Below are 19,056 nucleotides of genomic sequence, written 5' to 3'. Positions count from 1 at the left end.
TTATTTATGGATTATTAATTATTATCTTTAAAAGTATTGTTTTCAAATTCCCCCATTTCTGATGGTGGGATTCAAACATGTCTCCCCAAACATTAGCTGAGGTTTTGGACACATGCTCTAGCAATAATGCCACTAGGCCATCACTTCGCCTGCTCACTGGTTGCTCCTTCCTGACCAGTTATACCATCATGAAGCGGGACCCCTTCTTCCCACACAATTGATTGATTCTGAGGCCTTCTGACATGATTTTTTGAGCACTCTGGTGATATCACACAGTATCTCTCTCCATGTGGTATCCCTCACTGTGTGGATCTAATTGCTGCCTCTGTCAATTTCCCTCGCTCTTATAGTTACTCCAGATCCTGAGTCAACAGAATTCTCCACTCCAGAGAGACGCAGCAGCACAGGCCAGGGACGGAGTCTGGGATTTTCCAGATCTCTGTTTTACTCAGGACGATTCTCCATGTGTAATCCTCACTACTTCAGTCTAATTTCCCATCCTGTCTATTTATCTGTCTCCTGCAGGTAATCAGGAAGTTCCTGACTCAATAGACTTCCCAACTACAGGATGTCTCGTCCATCACCACATTGAAGATGGTTGGTCAGCCAGAGAGACAAGGGGCAGGGAAATCCGGTATCTGCAATAAATCCTGCAGTGAGGTAAGATCACTCAGTGAACAGAGCAGAGAGCATTGAGAGGGCTCCAAACATCGGCTAACAAGACATCACTTAGATACAGTTCTGGAGGGGGAGCACAGTACAGACACACCCCAGGTGAATCACCAGCCCTACTGTAAGTTTTGTTGCATCGAGACAGCATCAGGAGTGTCACAATTATCAATCCAGGCCTGTGATGTCTTAGCGAATATCAGAGGGGAAAGCAGGTTTCTCATGAGTGTGTGGGAATGCTGCCTGGGATCTTTCTGCTCTGTGTTCCCCAACTGTACGTATACAATGTCTCGTGGACCAGTGTCTTCAATAATTTTTAACTCCTATAACAGTTCCTGTCCCTGTAACCTCCTCCCTTCCCGATATTCCCTCCACATATTTGAAATATACTGCATTCCAGACTACCATCTCCATCTCTGTAACTTGCTTCAGTGCCTACAACATGCCTTATCTCAGTAGTCTCCTCCTCCAATAACTGGAGAAAGAGCCATGCTGACCACGGTTCCTGGACGAGTCCTATTTGCCTGCGTTTGGTCCCGATCCCGTCAAACCTTCTCCTCTCCATGTACCTGCCCAAATGTCTTTTCCATGATGTAATTGTACTTTTTTTCTACCACTTCCGCGGCAGCTCATTCAATATGTGCACCATTCTCTGTGTGGAAATGGGCTCCTCTGGTCGCTTTTAAGTATTTCCTCTCCCACCTCATATTTTTACCCTCTAGTTATGGATTCCCCTACCCTGCTGTAGAGACCTTCACTGTTCAACCTACGTATACCCCTCATGTTTTTATAAACCTTTATAAGGTCACCCCTCAGCCACCTACACCCAATGGAAATACGAAGGATAATGATACAAATATCTCTGCCACGTTCCCCACTGCAACTTTGCCGCAATGTTCTGGGATACACTTGTTCAGGACCTAGGGCTTTCTCTACCTTTGTGTGCTAAGACCTCCAACATCACCTCTTCTGTAACGGAGACTCTTTTCAAGACATCACTATTTATTTCCTTTTGTTTCCTAGTCTTTGTCCACAGTACGTTCTGACATGAAAAATTGATTTCGGGTCGCGCCCATTTCCTGTGGTTCCAGGCATGGATGGCCTTATTGATCTTTGAGGGGCCCTATTGTCTCTCTAGTAGCTTTTTTGTATTAGTATGCTGTAGAATCACTTTGGATTCTCCTTAACCTTATCTGCCAAATCTATCTCATTCCACCCATGTTTCTTTCCAGCTTATCCAGCCTCTCTGTTTCTGTCAAACGCTCCAGTATCAGTAACATCTTCGTCAATATTTGCTCCATTCACAGTTTCAGAATATGCTTCCGAAAGCAGGAGGATCAGAATTCGATACAGTACCCCAACTGGTGTCCCAGCAATGTCTGAAACAGCCGTATCATGATGTACCAACTCATGTACTCAATGCTCTGACCCATGAGGGCAAGTGTGCCAAATGTTGTTTTCACCACACTGTCCACCTGTGAAACCACTTCCAAGGAACAATATAACTGCACCCCTTGGTCTCTCTCCGTTCGACAACACTGTCTAGAGCTCTGCCATTAATTGTGTTAGTCGTCCCTGGTTGATCTTAACAAAATCCAATACCTGAATTCTGCTCCATCTTTCATTTCTTGATCCACTGGCTCAGTTGGTTAAGAGCACCTTTGATAACTGTATTCACTGTCCACTATAACACTTATTTTACTATCCACAAACTTACTAACAAAAATTTATATATTCTTGTTTATGTCAATAATGCACATGCGTGACCCCAGCACCAATGCTTATGGCACACCGCTGGTCAGAGGCCCCCAGTCTGCACAACAACCCTCTCCAACCATCCTCTGTCTCCTCCTGTCAAGCCAATTTTGTGTGCGTTTGTCTTGCTCTCCCTGATCCCATGTGATCTAACCTTACAAACCAGTGTACCACGCTTAACCCTGTCAAAGACCTTGCTGAAGTCAGGATAGACAACGTCTACTGCTCTGCCTTTATCCATCTTCTTGGTCACGTCTTCAACAAACTCTATCAAATTTGAGAGACACGACTTTGTATGCACAAAGCTGTGCTGACTCTCCCTAATCAAGCGTTGCCTTTCCACATGCAAGTCCTGTCCTGCGGAATTGCTTCCAACAACATTTGCACCACTGACATCAAGCTAATTGGTGTTTATGTCCCTGGCTTTCCGTCGCAGGCTTTCCTAAATACTGGCACAACATTAGGCAACCTCCAGGCTCCGAGCTCACCACCCGTGGCTGTCAATGATAGAAATATCATTGTAAGTTTCTTCCCTAACTTACCCCAATGTCCTGGGATATACTTGATTGGTTCTCAGGGAGTTGTCTAATTTTAATGTGTTTGAAAACCTTCAGCACCTTCTGTTCTCCAATGTGGACTCGTTTGAAAATATCACTGTTTAATTCCCTGCTTCCCCACTGTGTTTTCCACAGTAAGTTCTGACGTGAAGTGTTTGTTTTGGATCTCACCCATTTCCTGTGGGTTCACACATAGATGACTTTAAGGGGTCACATTCTGTCCCAAGTTAATCTTCTGTTGTTAATATACTTTTAGAATCTCTCTGGATTTTCCTGAACCTTCTATGCTAAAGCTCTGTCAGTTCCCCTTTAGGTCCTCATGGTTTCCCTCTTAAGAGTATTACTACACCCGCAATGTTCTTCAAGGGATTGACTTAATCCAGCTGGCTATATAGGACATGTGCCCCCTTTTGTCTTGACCAGACCCTCAATATCCCCAGTCATCCAGTGTATCCCACTTGTGTCAGCATTGTTCTTCACACTAACAGGAATATGCTGGGCCTGAAATATTAATTTATCTCTCTTTTGAAAGAGTCCCACTTGCCCGACGTTCCTTTCCTTGCAAATAGCCTCCACGATTCAATTTTTGGACAGTTTTGCCTAATACCTTCTGGACGGGGCAAGGCCAGTTTTGATCTTTAACTTGCGGACGAGACCTGTCCTTTTCCATCGCTATTTTCAAACTAATAGAATTGTAGTGACTTTGAAAAAGTGCTGCCCCACAAACTCTTCAGCCCCTTTCTCTACCTTGTTTCCCTAAGAGAGGTTAGGTTTTATCCTTTTCTCCAGTCGGGCCAGTTACAAACTGATCGAGACAGTTTTCTTGAACACACTGAACAAATCCCTCCCAACCAAGCTGTGAACACACTGACAGTCCCCCAGTCTAGGTTTCGAAAGTTAAAATCCCCGACCATTACAACCCTATCCTTCTTACAGATATCTGAGATCTCTGACATATTTGCTGCTCAATTTCCCGCTGACTACTGCAGGCTTGTAGTACAGTCATATCAAACTGATTATTCATTCTTATTTCTCAGTTCCATAACAGCTTTACTGAGCGATCCCCAGGAATATCGTCTCTCAGTGCTGCAGTGATGTTTTCACTGATCAAAAACTCCACTCCCCCTCCTCCCTTGCCTCCCCTTCTATCCTTCCTGTTGAATCTGTCCCCTGGAACAATGATCTGCGAGCCCAGTCCCTCCCACAGCTGTGTTTCCGCAATTCCTGTGATTTCCCAGAGCCATGTTTGTATCCATGCCGTGCGTTCGTCTGCCTTACCTGTCAGGCATTTTACATCAAAGTAAATGCAATTTAATTCATCAGTTTTCCCTCATTGCCGGCTGTACTCGAGCCTGGTTATCAATTGAAATTACTCTGTTGAAATTCTGTCCCAGCCTCAACCTTCAGACTGCAGCCTGAGACCATCCCCCTCACTGTGGACAACACCCTCACCTTTCATGTCATCTGCAAACCTAATAATGATACCTTCTGCTTTCATATCCGAGTGATTGATGTCCCTAAGGAACAGCAATGGTTCCTGCATGGGTCTCTGTGGTACACCCGCTGGGCAAAGGCTTTCAATCACAAAACCAACCCTCCAGCAATTGTGGATCCAAATTGCCAACTTGCCTTGGATCCCATGGGCTCTTCCCTTTTGGACCAGCCTTCCATTTGGGACCTTGTCAAACGCCTTAATGAATTCCATGGAACCAACATCATCTGCACTGAACTGATTTCACCAGACAAGATCTTCCTGTATCAAATCCGTGCTGAATAACCCTAATGAATCCCTGCCTTTCCAGTTATGAATTCAAACTGTCCCTCAGAATTGTTTCCAATAATTTCCCTTCCCCTGCTGTCAGACTATCAGCTCTGTAATTACCTGGCCTACCCCTGCTGCCCTTCTTGAACAAAGGAACCACATTAGCGATCCTCCAGTCATTCGGCACTTCACCTGTGGCAAGCACAGTATTAAATATATCCACCAGGGCCCCAGCAATCTCCTTCCTTAACTCCCATAGCAGCCTGGGGTACATTTCATTGGGCACTGGGGATTTCTCCACCTATTTATGCCTGTGAAAACATTTAATACCTCCTCCTTATTGATCTTACCATGTTCTAGAACCTCACCATCACGACTGAAATCCCCGGGTACAATGCCTTTCTCCTGTGTGAATACAGATGGGAAGTATTCATTGAAGACCTCACCTACATCCTCTGGCTCCATGCACAGATTGTCCCTTTGGTTTCTAACAGGCCCCACTCTTTAGCTGGGAAGCCTCTTATTCTAACGATGGTGATGAAACACGTTGTGGTTTTTTCCTCGGTTGTATCTGCCAAATGTACTTCATGACCAATGTTTGTCCCTCATTTTCTACAATCCCCTTGCCCTCTCTATACTTGTGAATGGCTTCTCCTGATTTTATTGAACTGGATTTTCTTTATCAAACTCACGATATGACTTGATCAGTATTCGCTGGAGTTGCTGCCTTTACTATTCACTCTTCAAGGAACGCACTGGCCCCGAGTTTTCACAGCATCACTTTTAAATCCTCTCACTTTCCTGTCGACCCAACTGCAGGAAGTTCCTCCCTGTCTGTTTGCCAGATTCTGTCTAATGATCGCAATACTGAAAAGAGACTCAGTTGTGAGGGGGACAGACAGGAGACTGTGTGGCTGCAGAAGAGACACCCGATGGTGTGCTGCCTCCAGGGTGCCAGGGTCAAGGATGTCTCTGAGCGGTTACTGAACATTCTGAAGGGGAGGGTGAACATCCAGAGGTCATTGTGCACATCGGTCCACGTGACCGAGGTAGACAAAAGGATAGGCCCCTATGAAATAAGTACAGGGAGTTAGGTAAGAAGTTAAAAAACAGGATATTGAGATTAATCATCTCCAGATTACTCCCAGTGCCACGTGCCAGTGAGCTTAGAATTAGTAAGATCGGCCAGATGGATGTGTGGCTGAGGCGCAAGTATAGGGGGTAGGGTTTTCCGTTCTTAGGTCATTGGGATCTCTTCTGGGGTAGAGGTGACGTGTATCAGGGGGATGGTTTGCACTGGAAGCAGAGAAGCACCAGTATCCCTGGGAGGAGATTTGCTAGTATTACCCGGCAGGATTTAAACTAGTTTGGCAGGGAGTGGAGACTCTGAGTAAGACAGGGGCCATCAACTTTTCAGGGGAAAATACATGAGCCATCGAGAGCAAGTTTCCTATCCAGGATATCCGAGCACAGTATAGGGAGGGAAAAGACTTCTGGTTTAAAGGGCATTAATTTCAACGCACGAGGCCTGACTGGTAAGGCAGACAAGTTCAGACCATGGATTAGCTCTGGGGACTGGGATATTACAGCCAAAACAGAAATATGGCTGAGAGAAGGGCAGGACTGGCAGCACAGTGTTCCAGGATACAGAAGCTACAGGCGTGACAGAAGAACAAATAAGTGAGGAGGGTAAGTTGATTAGGGAGGACAGAAAAACAGTGCTGAGAGACAATATTGTTAAGTGGTCATCAAATGAGACCATATTTTTTAAAAGTTAGAAACAAATAGGGGGTGATCAGTCTGCTGGGATGGTGTTCTAGTCCCCCAAATTGCCAGCGGGTACGAGAGGAGAAAATGCACAGTGAGATTGCAGGTACCGATAAAAATAATAGTCGTATTGGATGGAGATTTTAACTTCCCATGGATTGACTGGGTCACCCAGAGTGTAAAAGGACCATACGGGGTGAAATTTGTCAAATATGTCTAAGAATGTTTCCTAAATCAAGGTGGAGAGGGCTCTATGCTACTCAGGTGGAGGCAACACTGAACCTCCCCTCAGAAACCGAGGTCGGGCAAGTGACTGTAGTGTCAGTCAGAGAGCACTTTAGGTCCAGTGACCACAACTGTCTTATTTTAAACATAGTTATGGAAAAAGATCAGACAGATCCACAGAATAAGGTCTTAAACTGGAACAGGGCCAACATTGGGGCCATTCAGAAGGATCGAGCAAGGGTTGATTAGGTGAAGGTAAAACTCACACAACACCAGGTTAACATCCAGCTGGTTTACACAGGAACCTCGATTATCTGAACGAGATGGGCGGGCAATAGAACATTCAGATAATTGGTTACTCGATTAATCAATTCCATGCCTTTCCTCTGGGGCTCGGAGTTTTCGGTAGTGTCTAGTCCCTGTTGAGGTGACTAGGCAGCAGCAAACCATGCGTGAGCCCTCACGCCCCGCCAACCCCCAAAAGCACCCCGCTGCTCGCCCCCAAACCATTCCAACATCCCCCACCCACAACTCAACATCGCCCCCACCCGTTCTCAAACCTTTCCAACAACACCCCACACCAGCCCCCCACCACAAAAACTGCCCAACGCCACCCTCCACTTGCCACCCGACCCGCCCCCAAACCCTCCAACATCGCCCTCCGCCCGCCTCCAACAGAGAACCCCGCCTGCCCCCAAACCTATCCATCATCACCATCCGCCCGCCTCCAACAGAGCACCCCGCCCGCCCCAAACCCATCCAACATCACCATTCGCCCGCCTCCAACAGAGCACCCCAACCGCCCCCAAACCCATCCAACATAACCCTCCGCCCGCCTCCAACAGAGCACCCCGCCCGCCCCAAAACCATCGAACATCACCTCCGCCCGCCTCTGACAGAGCACCCTGCCTGCCCCCAAACCCATCCAACATCACCCTCCACCCGCCTCCGACAGAGCACCCTGCCCCCAAACCCATCCAACATCACCCCCCACTGCCCCCATCACCTCGCCAGCCCCCAAACCCTCCCTCTGAAGCCACCTCCAATCCCCACACCCATTCCAGTCTGGGTCATCTGTTTCAGATCAGGCCATTGGTGTTTCTGTTACCTCTGGCACTCCGAGCAAATCTTCCTAATTGTGTCTATTCGTTCAGATCTCATCCTCTTCAGCCTCCTGAAACCTCTTCCTGCCATTGTAACCCTCCTTATTTAGAACACAGCACAGTTTCTCTTGTAAACACATCTTTCTGGTGACCAAATCTTATTTATCCCTGTGTCACAAGTTATTGCTGATACTTTGACAATTCCAAAAATAAACTTTTTCCCAGAAATTGCTGTCACAGTCGAATTCACTGGTGTACAGTTTTAGTTAAACTCTGCCCCTTTCCCGTTCCCTTCTGCTTGTATTCAGTCACGTCCTTATGCTGTTCTGATGCGTCACCTTTTCTCTTCAGATTTGGAAAGCTCCATTCACCTGAACCCTGTCCCTGCATCCTCTCTGTCAGTGTAAAGCCCTGTCCATAAACCTACCGACATGATTGGCCAGGACACTGCTCCCTGCAGTGTTGTTTTTAATTCACTCGTGGGATGTATCTGTCTCTGGCTGGTCAGCATTTCATGCCCACCCCCGAGCTGCCCTTGATCTGAGTGGCTTGCCAGATCATTTCAGGGGGCAGTTGAGAGTCAACCTCCTTGCTCTGGGTCTCGATTCATATGTAGGCCAGACCAGCAGCCCATAACAGAATTCCTTACTTAAAGGGTATTAAGCAGTCAGATGGGTATCCCTGCTACTGGCATTAAATTCTGGATGAACAGTCGAGTGAGAGTAACACTAGGCCATTGCCGGGACAACTGATAGCTCCCTCATCCCTGAGTACTTCTCCCAGTGCACCTTCTTCCTGACCGTGTTTTGATCCTGATACCTTCCTGCACTCTCATGATATCACTCAGTATCTCTCCATGTGGTATCTGTCACTGTGAGGGTCTAATTGATGCCAGTGACTGCACCTTTTGCAGCTACTCCAGATCCTGAGGCAACAGAATTCTCCACTCCAGAGAGACGGGCAGCACAGGCCAGGGATGGAGACTGGGATTTTCCAGATCTCTGTGGGATTCAGTGCCATTCTCCCTGGGTAATCCTCACTGCATCAGTCTAATTACCAATTCTGTTCATTTCTCTGTCTCCTGTAGGTACTCAGAATGCTCCGGACTCAGCAGAATTCCCAATTCCTGTTTCCTTCATCACCACATTGAAGACAGTTGGTGAGCCAGAGAGAGATGGAGAGAGAGATCTGGAGCCTTCCGTAAATCCTGCAGATCGGTAAGATCACTCACAGTGAACAGAGCAGAGTGTATTTAAGGGATCAAACTTTGGTCCAGAAGACATGACATAGATACGGTGTTGAAGAATGAACACAGAGCACGATGGTCCCTGGCTCAATCCCCACCGTCTTGTTAATTTTCATCTCTGCTGTACTGAGCCTTCCTCTGACAATATAGGAAGTTCACAGTTAACAATCCAGACTTGTGCTGTCTTAGTGAGGATCAGTTCAACAGAGGGGAAAGCAGGCCTCTCTCAATGAGATGGTATTGAAACCTGGGATCGTTCTGTTCTATATTCCCTCCTCACGCTGAGTCTTGTCGTGTGACGCAGTTATACAGCATAGAAGCATGCCTTTTGGGCCAACTTGTTGTCTTGAATGCTTGTTATTCCCAGAAATTTTCCTATTTCTGTAACCTCCACCCCTCCCATATTCCTGCTGTATATTCGAAACCTACTCCAATGCTGACAACTCTCCCTATGTGTAAATTGCTCCAGTGTCGATAACATGCCCAATCTCACTAATCTCAGTACAATAATCCCGATTTATGTAATCTTGCACAATACTTACAGTGCCCCCGTCACTGTAAAATCCTCCAGCCTGGACCAAAGTACCCACCTGTGTACCTTCCTTAATCCCCAAGAAAACATGATATCACTGTAACCTTCTGCAGGCCCTAAAACACTCCTGGCCTACAGCACCACACGACCTCAGGAACCTTCTCCCATCCCTACCGACCTCCTCATCTGTATTATCATCTCCAGCCCCTTTTCAGGCCGCAACAGCACTCCACATCTCTGTTTGCCCCTCCACTCCCGACAGCCCTCGGAGCACCTCAAACAATATCTCTCCATGAAATTCTGCATTTGGGGTAGCACGGTGGCTCAGTGCTGAGCAATGGTGTCTCACAGCGCCAGGAAACCCAGGTTCTATTCCAGCGTTGGGTGACTGTCTGTGTGGAGTTTGCACATTCTCACTATGTCTGCGTGGGTTTCCTCCAGGTGCTCCGATTTCCTCCCACAGTCCAAAGATGTGCAAGTCAGGTGGATTGGTCATTCTAAATTGCCCATAGTCTTAAGTGCATTATCAGCGATAAGTGGGCCTGGGTGGGTTACCCTTTGGAGGATCGGTGTGGCCTTGTTGGAGCTGTGGGAGTTCACAGAGACTTGGAGGTTTGTAGGGTTTGGGGCTGTTTATGGATATATTTAGGGACAGTAAAACGGAACGCAGAGAGAGAGTTTAGATTAGATTCCTTACTGCATTCTCAAGTGGGGAGTTCCAGATGCAGTTTGGTGTGTGGAAATCTGATGTACTGATCACCGAGAGCTGGCTCAAGGAATAGCAGGACTGGGTGTTAAATATTGCTGGGGATAAAGGGTTCAAAAATGATAGAAGGGAAGAGAAAGGATGCAGGTACTGGTTGAGATTAGCGTTAGTTAAGGAGTCCAAGAGAAAGAGGATCCATCCAAGGACATAATGAATTTGGCTGGAGCTACAGAACAAAAAATGTACAATTAAACTGTGAGGTACAGTCGATCAGCCAGCAACCATTGGAAAGGATGGAGAGAATAAATATGCAGGGTCATTTGAGAGCGATGACAATACTACAGATTAGTTATACTGAGAGACTTAATTTATCCAGATGTTGACACGGTTACTGTTAGTGCAGGGTCATGAGGGGCCAACGCCCCTGGATTACATGAAGGAGAGCTCACATCAGGAGTATGTGTCCAGCCTAAGAGAGCATGTATTGTTGGACCTGGTCCTTGGGAAAGAGGTGGGGCAAGTGGATCCAGTGTCAGTAGGGGAACGTTTTGGCGCGCAGCGGTCTTATTTTTGTAAAGTTCAGAATGATGGTCGAGAATGATATGCAATAATTGAGAGTGAGAAACATTAGTTGACTGTGTGCAGCCTTCAATGGAGCAAGAATGAAGCTGGGAACTTTTCAACAAGGCCAGTGAAATGGTAGCTTTAAATAGTGTGAACCAGGTCAGATTGAGCTGGGATTATGGAGATGGGGCTGCAGTGTGACCACGACTAAGAATTGGATAATCAACGGTTTTCCCCATTTCTACAGGAAGGGTAAATAGGCCAACACAGTGAAGTAGCATTGTGTATAAAGGATGGGATCAATATTATTGTGATGCTAATCAATTCACACACTGCTCCTCCCTGTCTTCATCCATCATCACTGCGTATTGATGCTATCAGATATTGGTAACCTTTAAAAGCTTCAGAAAATAGCACAGTATAGAGGAGATCACTCTGTCCACTGTCTGCATTGGACAAGATGTAACGTTTGTTAAAGCCCTAGTTCTGTCTCCCTGGACAGTGTAGGACTTCAGGTGTAGATCCCGGCACCTTTTTAAAATGGTTTGAGAATTTCTGCCTCTACTCCGCTTCCATGTGTGACTCCCAGGCCCCTACGGTACTCTGGGTGAAATAACGACTTTCCTCACCACTTCTCTAATATTTCATCCAATTACATTAAAGATTCACCGCTGGTAACTGAGCTCTCTAACAGCAACAAGATGTTGTCTCCCTTTCTACCCAGGCCCCTGACAATTTGTGCATCCCACCAAATCTCCTCTCAGCATCCTCCGTTCCAATCTTTCCCCATAACTGCACTTCCCCGTTCACAGGGTGGAGAATCTCTTCTGTACCCTCTCCAGTCCAATTCCATCCTTCCATGTGATGGAGTGACCAGAACTGTACACAGTCCCCAAGCCGTGACTGAACTCATTACTTATACAATTCCTGCATAAGCTTCCTGCTCTGAAGTTCATTATTTTGGCTGATAGAGGAAATAATGCCATTTGCTACATTATCGAGATTATTGATGTTTCAGTTACCTTCGTTTGTCTGCCCACACTGACCATATTCTCATTTTATTGTACATTCCTCTCTATTGTCGATGTCCCCAAATGCCTTGCTTTGCACTTCTATGGGTTGTTCGCTACATTCACCTAGACCCCATACTTTCTGTTTTTAAATAGTCTGTCATGGGTTCTCTCCTTAAATCCAAGTAAGTCACATGCAGTTACAGGTTATTGCCTCAAACCGACAGTCAGATTAATTACACACGATCTTCCTTGAATAAATCCAGACCGACTGTCCTGGAGTCCGTGGGACTTCCTCAGTGACACTTTATCCACTGTCTCAGAATTCCAGCCTCGATATTTTCAGTCAGTCCCTTGCTCCACATTAAACAAAGCTGCGGTGTTAGCCATTCTCCAGTCCTCCGGCACCATCCCTGCATCCAGTGAGGATTGGATAATGTGGTTAACTATAAGGAAGCAAATTTTCGCCGGTTCTTTGAACAGTCTGGAACATTGTGTTACCCCATTTTAAGGATTTGAATCTCCTATAAAATTCTCTGCTCCAAGTTTGTCGCTCCCAATATTTAACACTGCATCCCTATTTTGATTCAGACAGAGAGAGGCCTGAACCATCTTATGATGTGGTCAAGTCTCATTTTAGTCCCGTTTCATGGAGAGTTTCTCTCCACAAGGTGAAGTGCATTTTCTCATGATACAATCCGCAATCTGACTCATTAACTACCCTCCATGCCCATGTAGTCTTCCTCTCATCTGACACTAACGCAATGATTTTCCCCCTACGTCATAACAACTGCCCACTGCCTGGATATCCCAGAATGAACCTGCCTCGCTGTTCTAGGTGCCATTATTAAAATGACAGTACAATCTTAGATTGGCAAGCCAAAACTGGCTTGGACATGGCAGACACGGTAAACCTGGGGCCCCACTTTGTGGCCAAGTCCCTGAGGTCCTGGTGGATTGCATGGTGCAGGAGAGGGACATTATCTTCCTCCAGGACTGGCAGGGGAGGCCACAACACCAGACCCTGCCTGCTTGGTCCGAAGCTGACCCCTGGGTCAGTGAGGTGCCAGCCTTCTGGGTGAATGCCCAGAAGTGTAGGAAGGAGGTCAGTGACCTTCTCCCCTCCACAAGGGTAAGTGCAACCATCTACATTTCGTGCCCTCTCCCTCACTCTCTCTCTGTTACCGCACCCACCTCCCACCAAGGTGCATGTTCTCCCACTCACCCTAAATGCAGCATCTTCTCTCGGTCTCTCTCTAACCTCTTATCGGTCCCTCTCCCCAACTCTGCCTGTTGTATGTGCTGCCCACTCACTCACTCGGGACACCTCCCCTCCTTTCCCTCAGCTGTCTCAGCACTAACAGCTGTACCAACCGTTTCCATCTCCTTTAATACCTCTTGCTAATTTTCACATTCCAGATGGAACCATCCCACAATAGGAGAGAAAGAGCCAAGAGGATTAAGGTTCTCTCCAACATTCAGCTCCACACCCCCTCACAGGGGATTTATCCTGACCCTAACAACCACGATAGGCTGACTGACCGTGTCCAAGCTCCCGGACTGGGATCTGAGACTCCCCCTGACTCACTGTGCTGGGCACCGTGGCTGACTGTGGACAATGATATTAAGCTTCCTGGTTTGTGTCTGTGCGAAACACCAAGACAATACAGCAGGCGGGTGAGCCTGGTAGCGCTGGCTGAGGGGAAACACTGCTGAGGGCTGGGTAAGGCAAGGCAATAATTCTTTGAGCATTCAAGTCAACTCAAAGTGAATGTGTATGAACAAGAACTGAGCAGCCCATGAGCTGGGGGTGTGTCCCTGAGCACAGTGTCCTTGCGGCAGCATTCAGTGCGTACAAACATGGATTGATCAGCCCATAGGGATAGCCCATGAGCTGGGTGTGGGTCCCTGAGCACAGTGTCTTTGCAGTAGCATTGAGTGTGTACAAACACGGAGTTAGCAGCCTAGACTGACAGTCCATGAGCTGGGTGTGTGTCCCTGAGCACAGTGTCCTTACAGCAGTATTGTGTATGTACAAACACGAAGTGAGCAGCCCAGAGGGACAGGCCATGAGCTGGGTTTGTGTCCTTGAGCACAATGTCCTTGCAGCAGCATTGCAATGAGAGTTGTCAGTGCACCATGAACTGCATCTTTGAAGTACACGTGTACTGTCAGTGGGTCGGAGATGTGCTGAGATGGCATGGTGAGGCTGGCATGTGTCAGATGCCAATGTCGGGGATGTGGCATACGTGCAGCTTCTGTTAGTGCAGTGTCCCCTGAGACGTTGTTGTCCAAGATAGAAGGCCGTAGGAGCGAGGGGCGAGATGGAGTTACTAGTTAGCAGCTCGGCCTTTCACGTCAAATTCTCCGCATTGAGTTTCCCGACAGTGGAAGGGAGGACATGAACCTGCAAGTTCATGACGAGAGATCAACAATAATGTGGTTATTGATCATCAGTAATCATTCACTGAGCATCTCGCCATTGCTGTACACAAATCTTGACATAATGAACAGTCCAGCACAGAAACAGGTCCTTCAGCCCAGCAAGCCCACACTGACACATGATGCCCTTCTAAAGTTAAAAGGAAAGTTTTTGCTTCTGCACATTCTATGTAATTTGATTCGTTGCTGTCTCTACTCTGTGTCTAGATGCCTCTTAAACCTTGCGATATTAGCTTCTTCCCCTCTTATCAGTGTATTCCAGTCACTTTCACATTCTACCTGGAAAAGCAAAAAAAACTTGCCAAGTATATCTCCTGAACTTTCTCCTTTACGTAAAACCTACGGTCCTGAGTAATTGATATTAATACTCTGGGAAAAAGTCTTTAACTGTCCTTCTCTCTATGTCTCTGATAATTTTGTAAATATCTATCAGGTAGCCCCATAGCCAATGATGCCCAGCTGCACACAAACCATGTTTGTTCAATTTCTCCTTCTGGCTAATACCATCCAAACCAGACAACATTCTGGTAAAACGTTTCCATACCCTCTCTAACACTTCCATATCGTTCTGCTGGTGTGGCAACCAGGACTGTACACAATTTTCTAAATGTGCCCGAACTAAGTTTCTCTAAAACTGCAATATGACCTGCTAATTTTCATACTGCATGCTCTGATGCTTGTCTGCAAGTTTGCCATCAGTCTTCTTGATCACCCTATCCACCCATGTTGCCACTTTCCGGAAACTGTGAAGCTGTACACCTAGATCCCTTTGGATGTTGATGCAGGCAGTAGTTTTTCCATCCACTTTATACTTCTCTCCTGCATTAGACCTTCTAAAATGCATCACGTCGCAACTGTCCAGATAAAGTTACATCTGTGTTTTCTCTGTCCAAGTCTGCAGCTGACCGACATCCTGTTGTATTCTCTGGCAATAATCCTCACAAGCTGCAACTCCGCCAATCTATTTACAGATCTCCAGTCACAAAAACACTGTTCCACCAATACTCTGTCTTCTATGACCAAGCAGTTCTCTATCCATCTTACTAACTATCCATCTTCACTTCACCTTCTGTATGAGCCTGCCATAAGGAACCATATCAAAGGCCTTGCTGAGGTCCAAAAGGCCAACATCCAGCCCCATGCCCTCATCAATCAATTGTCTCACTTCCCTAAAATAATCAAGTTTGTAAGACAGGATATTCTCCACAAAACTGTGTTGCCTGTTGCGAGTAAGTCCATACTAGAATACTGTTGGAGTTGCACTCATTCAGACAAGTGTTTATTCCATCACATTCCTGACTTTAACCTTGGAGTTAAGTTTAGATTCCCTACAGTGTGGAATCAGGCCCTTCAGCCCAACCAGTCCACACCAACCCTCAGTAGAGTAACCCACCCAGACCCATTCCCCTGCACGATATTGAACCCTGACTAATGCACCAAACACTATGGGCAGTTTAGAATGGCCAATTCACCTGACCTGCACATCTTTGGACTGTGGGAGGAAACCAGAGCACCCGGAGGAAACCCATGCAGACACGGGGTAAATGTGAAAACTCCACACAGTCACCCAAGGGCAGAATTGAACCTAGGACTGAGGTGAGGCAGCAGTGCAAAGCACTGAGTTCTTGATGGTGACTGTACAGTGGGAGGTATGCCGGGCCGTGATGGTTACTGTACAGTGGGAGGTATGTCGGGCCGTGATGGTGACTGTACGGTGGGAGGTATATCTGGCCGTGATGGTTACTGGACAGTGGGAGATATGTCGGGCCGTGATGGTGACTGTACAGTGGGAGGTATGTCGGGCCGTGATGGTTACTGTATAGTGGGAGGTATCTCGGGCCGTGATGGTTACTGTACATTGGGTGGTATTTGGGGCCGTGATGGTGACTGTACAGTGGGAGGTATTTGGGGCCGTGATGGTTACTGTACAGTGGGAGGTATGTCGGGCCGTGGTGGTTACTGTACAGTGGGAGGTATGTTGAGCTGTGACGGTTAATGTACAGTGGGGGATATGTCGGGACGTGAAGGTTACTGTACAGAGTGAGGTATGTCAGGCCATGATGGTTACTGTACAGTGGGAACTATGTTGGCCCGTGGTGGTTACTGTACAGTGGGAGGTATATGGGGCTGTGATGGTTACTGTACAGTGAGGGGTATGTCGGGCCGTGGTGGTTACTGTACAGTGGGACTTATGTCGGGCCATGACTGTTACTGTACAGTGGGAGTTATGTTGGGTCATGATGGTTATTGCACAGTGGGAGGCATGTCGGGTGTTACAGTTACAGTACAGTTGGAGGTATGTCGGGCCGTGATGTTTACTGTGCATGGGATGTATATCTGGCCGTGACAGTTACTGTACAGTGGGAGGTATGTCGGGCCATAATGGTTACTGTACAGTCGGAGGTAAACCGGCCGTTAAGGTTACTGAACAGTGGGTTGTATTTGGGGCCGTGATGGTTCCTCTGCAGTGGAAGGTATTTGAGACCTTTATAGTTATTATACAGTTGGAGGTATGTCAGGCCGTGACAGTTACTGTGCAGTGGGAGGTATGTCGGGGTGTAATGGTTACTGTACAGTGGGAGGTATGTCGGGCCGTGGTGGTTACTGTACAGTGGGAGGTATGTCGGGCGTGATGGTTACTGTACAGTGGGAGGTATGTCGGGCCGTGGTGGTTACTGTACAGTGGGAGGTATGTCGGGCCGTGGTGGTTACTGTACAGTGGGAGGTATGTCGGGTGATCATTGTTACTGTACAGTGGGGAGTATGTCGGGCCGTGACGGTTACTGTACAGTGGGAGGTATGTCGGGCCGTGATGGTTACTGTACAGTGGGAGGTATGTCGGGCCGTGGTGGTTACTGTACAGTGGGAGGTATGTCGGGTGATCATTGTTACTGTACAGTGGGGAGTATGTCGGGCCGTGGTGGTTACTGTACAGTGGGAGGTATGTCGGGCGTGATGGTTACTGTACAGTGGGAGGTATGTCGGGCCGTGGTGGTTACTGTACAGTGGGAGGTATGTCGGGCCGTGGTGGTTACTGTACAGTGGGATGTATGTCGGGTGATCATTGTTACTGTACAGTGGGGAGTATGTCGGGCCGTGACGGTTACTGTACAGTGGGAGGTATGTCGGGCCGTGATGGTTACTGTACAGTGGGGAGTATGTCGGGCCGTGACGGTTACTGTGCAGTGGGAGGTATGTCGGGCCGTGATAGTTACTGTACAGTGGGATGTATGTCTGGCCGTGATGGTTACTGGACAGTGGGGGGTATGTTGGGCCGTTTAAGTTACTGAACAGTGCGTTGTGTTTGGGGCCGTGATAGTTACTATGCAGTGGGAGGAATTTGAGGGCTTTGTGGTTATTATACAGTGGGAGGTATGTCGGGGCCATCATGATTACTGGACAGTTGTAGGTATGTTGGGACATGATGGTTACTGGACAGTGGGAGGTATGTTGGGCCGTGATGGTTACTGTACAGTGGGAGGTATGTCGGGCCGTTAAAGTTCCTGAACAGTGCGTTGTATTTGGGGCCGTGATAGTTACTACGCAGTGGGAGGAATTTGAGGGCTTAGTGGTTATTATACAGTGGGAGGTATGTCTGACCGTGATGGTTACTGTACAGTGGGAGGTATGTCGGGCCGTGAAGGTTACTGTACAGTGGGAGGTATGTTGGGCCGTGGTGGTTATTGTACAGTGGGAGGTATGTCGGGCCGTGGTGGTTATTGTACTGATGGAGGTAGTTCGAGCCGAGATCGTTACTGTACACTAGATGGTATGTCGCGCCATGGAGTTGCAGACTGAATGCGTTGTACATAGCACGATTCTTCTACTGTCGCTGGCCCATTGCATCTCATGGATGCCTCATCAATTTGTTGCTCAATCTGTTTAAAGTTTGTCCCATTCATTGCCCAGAGGGCTTCATATCATGAGGAGTGTCTGCAAAATGTGCCCTTGGTTCTCATTGTGCAGAGACCATTCTTACCGATATATGAAATGGAGAAGTGTATCTGCAGCAGGCAGATCGGTGACGATGTGGTCAATGATATGTTTCCCTTTTATTTATTTCCCCATAACCTGCAACAGAGCAGTCTACCAGCCACAGGATCCAGCATCAATGCTGAGCACTGTATTGACGATCTACCAAGGAGCTGCCCTCTCTGCCTGGCTGTGTCATGTTCGTAGGACAGACCCTACCAGAGAGGATGGTGATGTTGCCTGGGACATAGTCCTGTTCACATAATCCTGCTTTAGAGGCAATTTTTAACTTTTGCTTGGTTACTCTGAGGGAAATATACAGCAGGTCACTTTTACAGTTTGTATAATGAAGAGTTAATATCACTTTGTTTCTTACATATTTTAAAATAAACCAAACATCATTGTTTTTCCGTTGAAAACAATTGAAGTGAACAATAATTAAAATACCAGAGTACACAGCGAACTATTACACAATTCAGTGACTGTAGTAAACAGCCGATTCATGTTCAGATCAGTGAACACACCATCTTGCAGGCAGCAAAGCTGTCGAAAATGACTTTGAGAAAAAAGCCTGAATTCAGATACCGTGTTATTGAGCCTCATCATGACCTCCAGAACACTGGCCATCTTCACAATCTGTTCAGAGAGCTTCTAAACTGGAGCTGGGCTGTTACTCACACAATGCCTCACAACAGACTGGTTAGAGACATACCTGAACAACGGGGAGATGTGTGTGGGGCATACTG

The sequence above is a fragment of the Chiloscyllium plagiosum genome, unplaced genomic scaffold (genome assembly GCF_037043375.1).
Source record: "Chiloscyllium plagiosum isolate Xiang-an unplaced genomic scaffold, Cpla_swu_hap1 HiC_scaffold_50, whole genome shotgun sequence".
Lineage (NCBI taxonomy): Eukaryota > Metazoa > Chordata > Chondrichthyes > Orectolobiformes > Hemiscylliidae > Chiloscyllium > Chiloscyllium plagiosum.
This window is presented reverse-complemented; position numbering follows the sequence as displayed.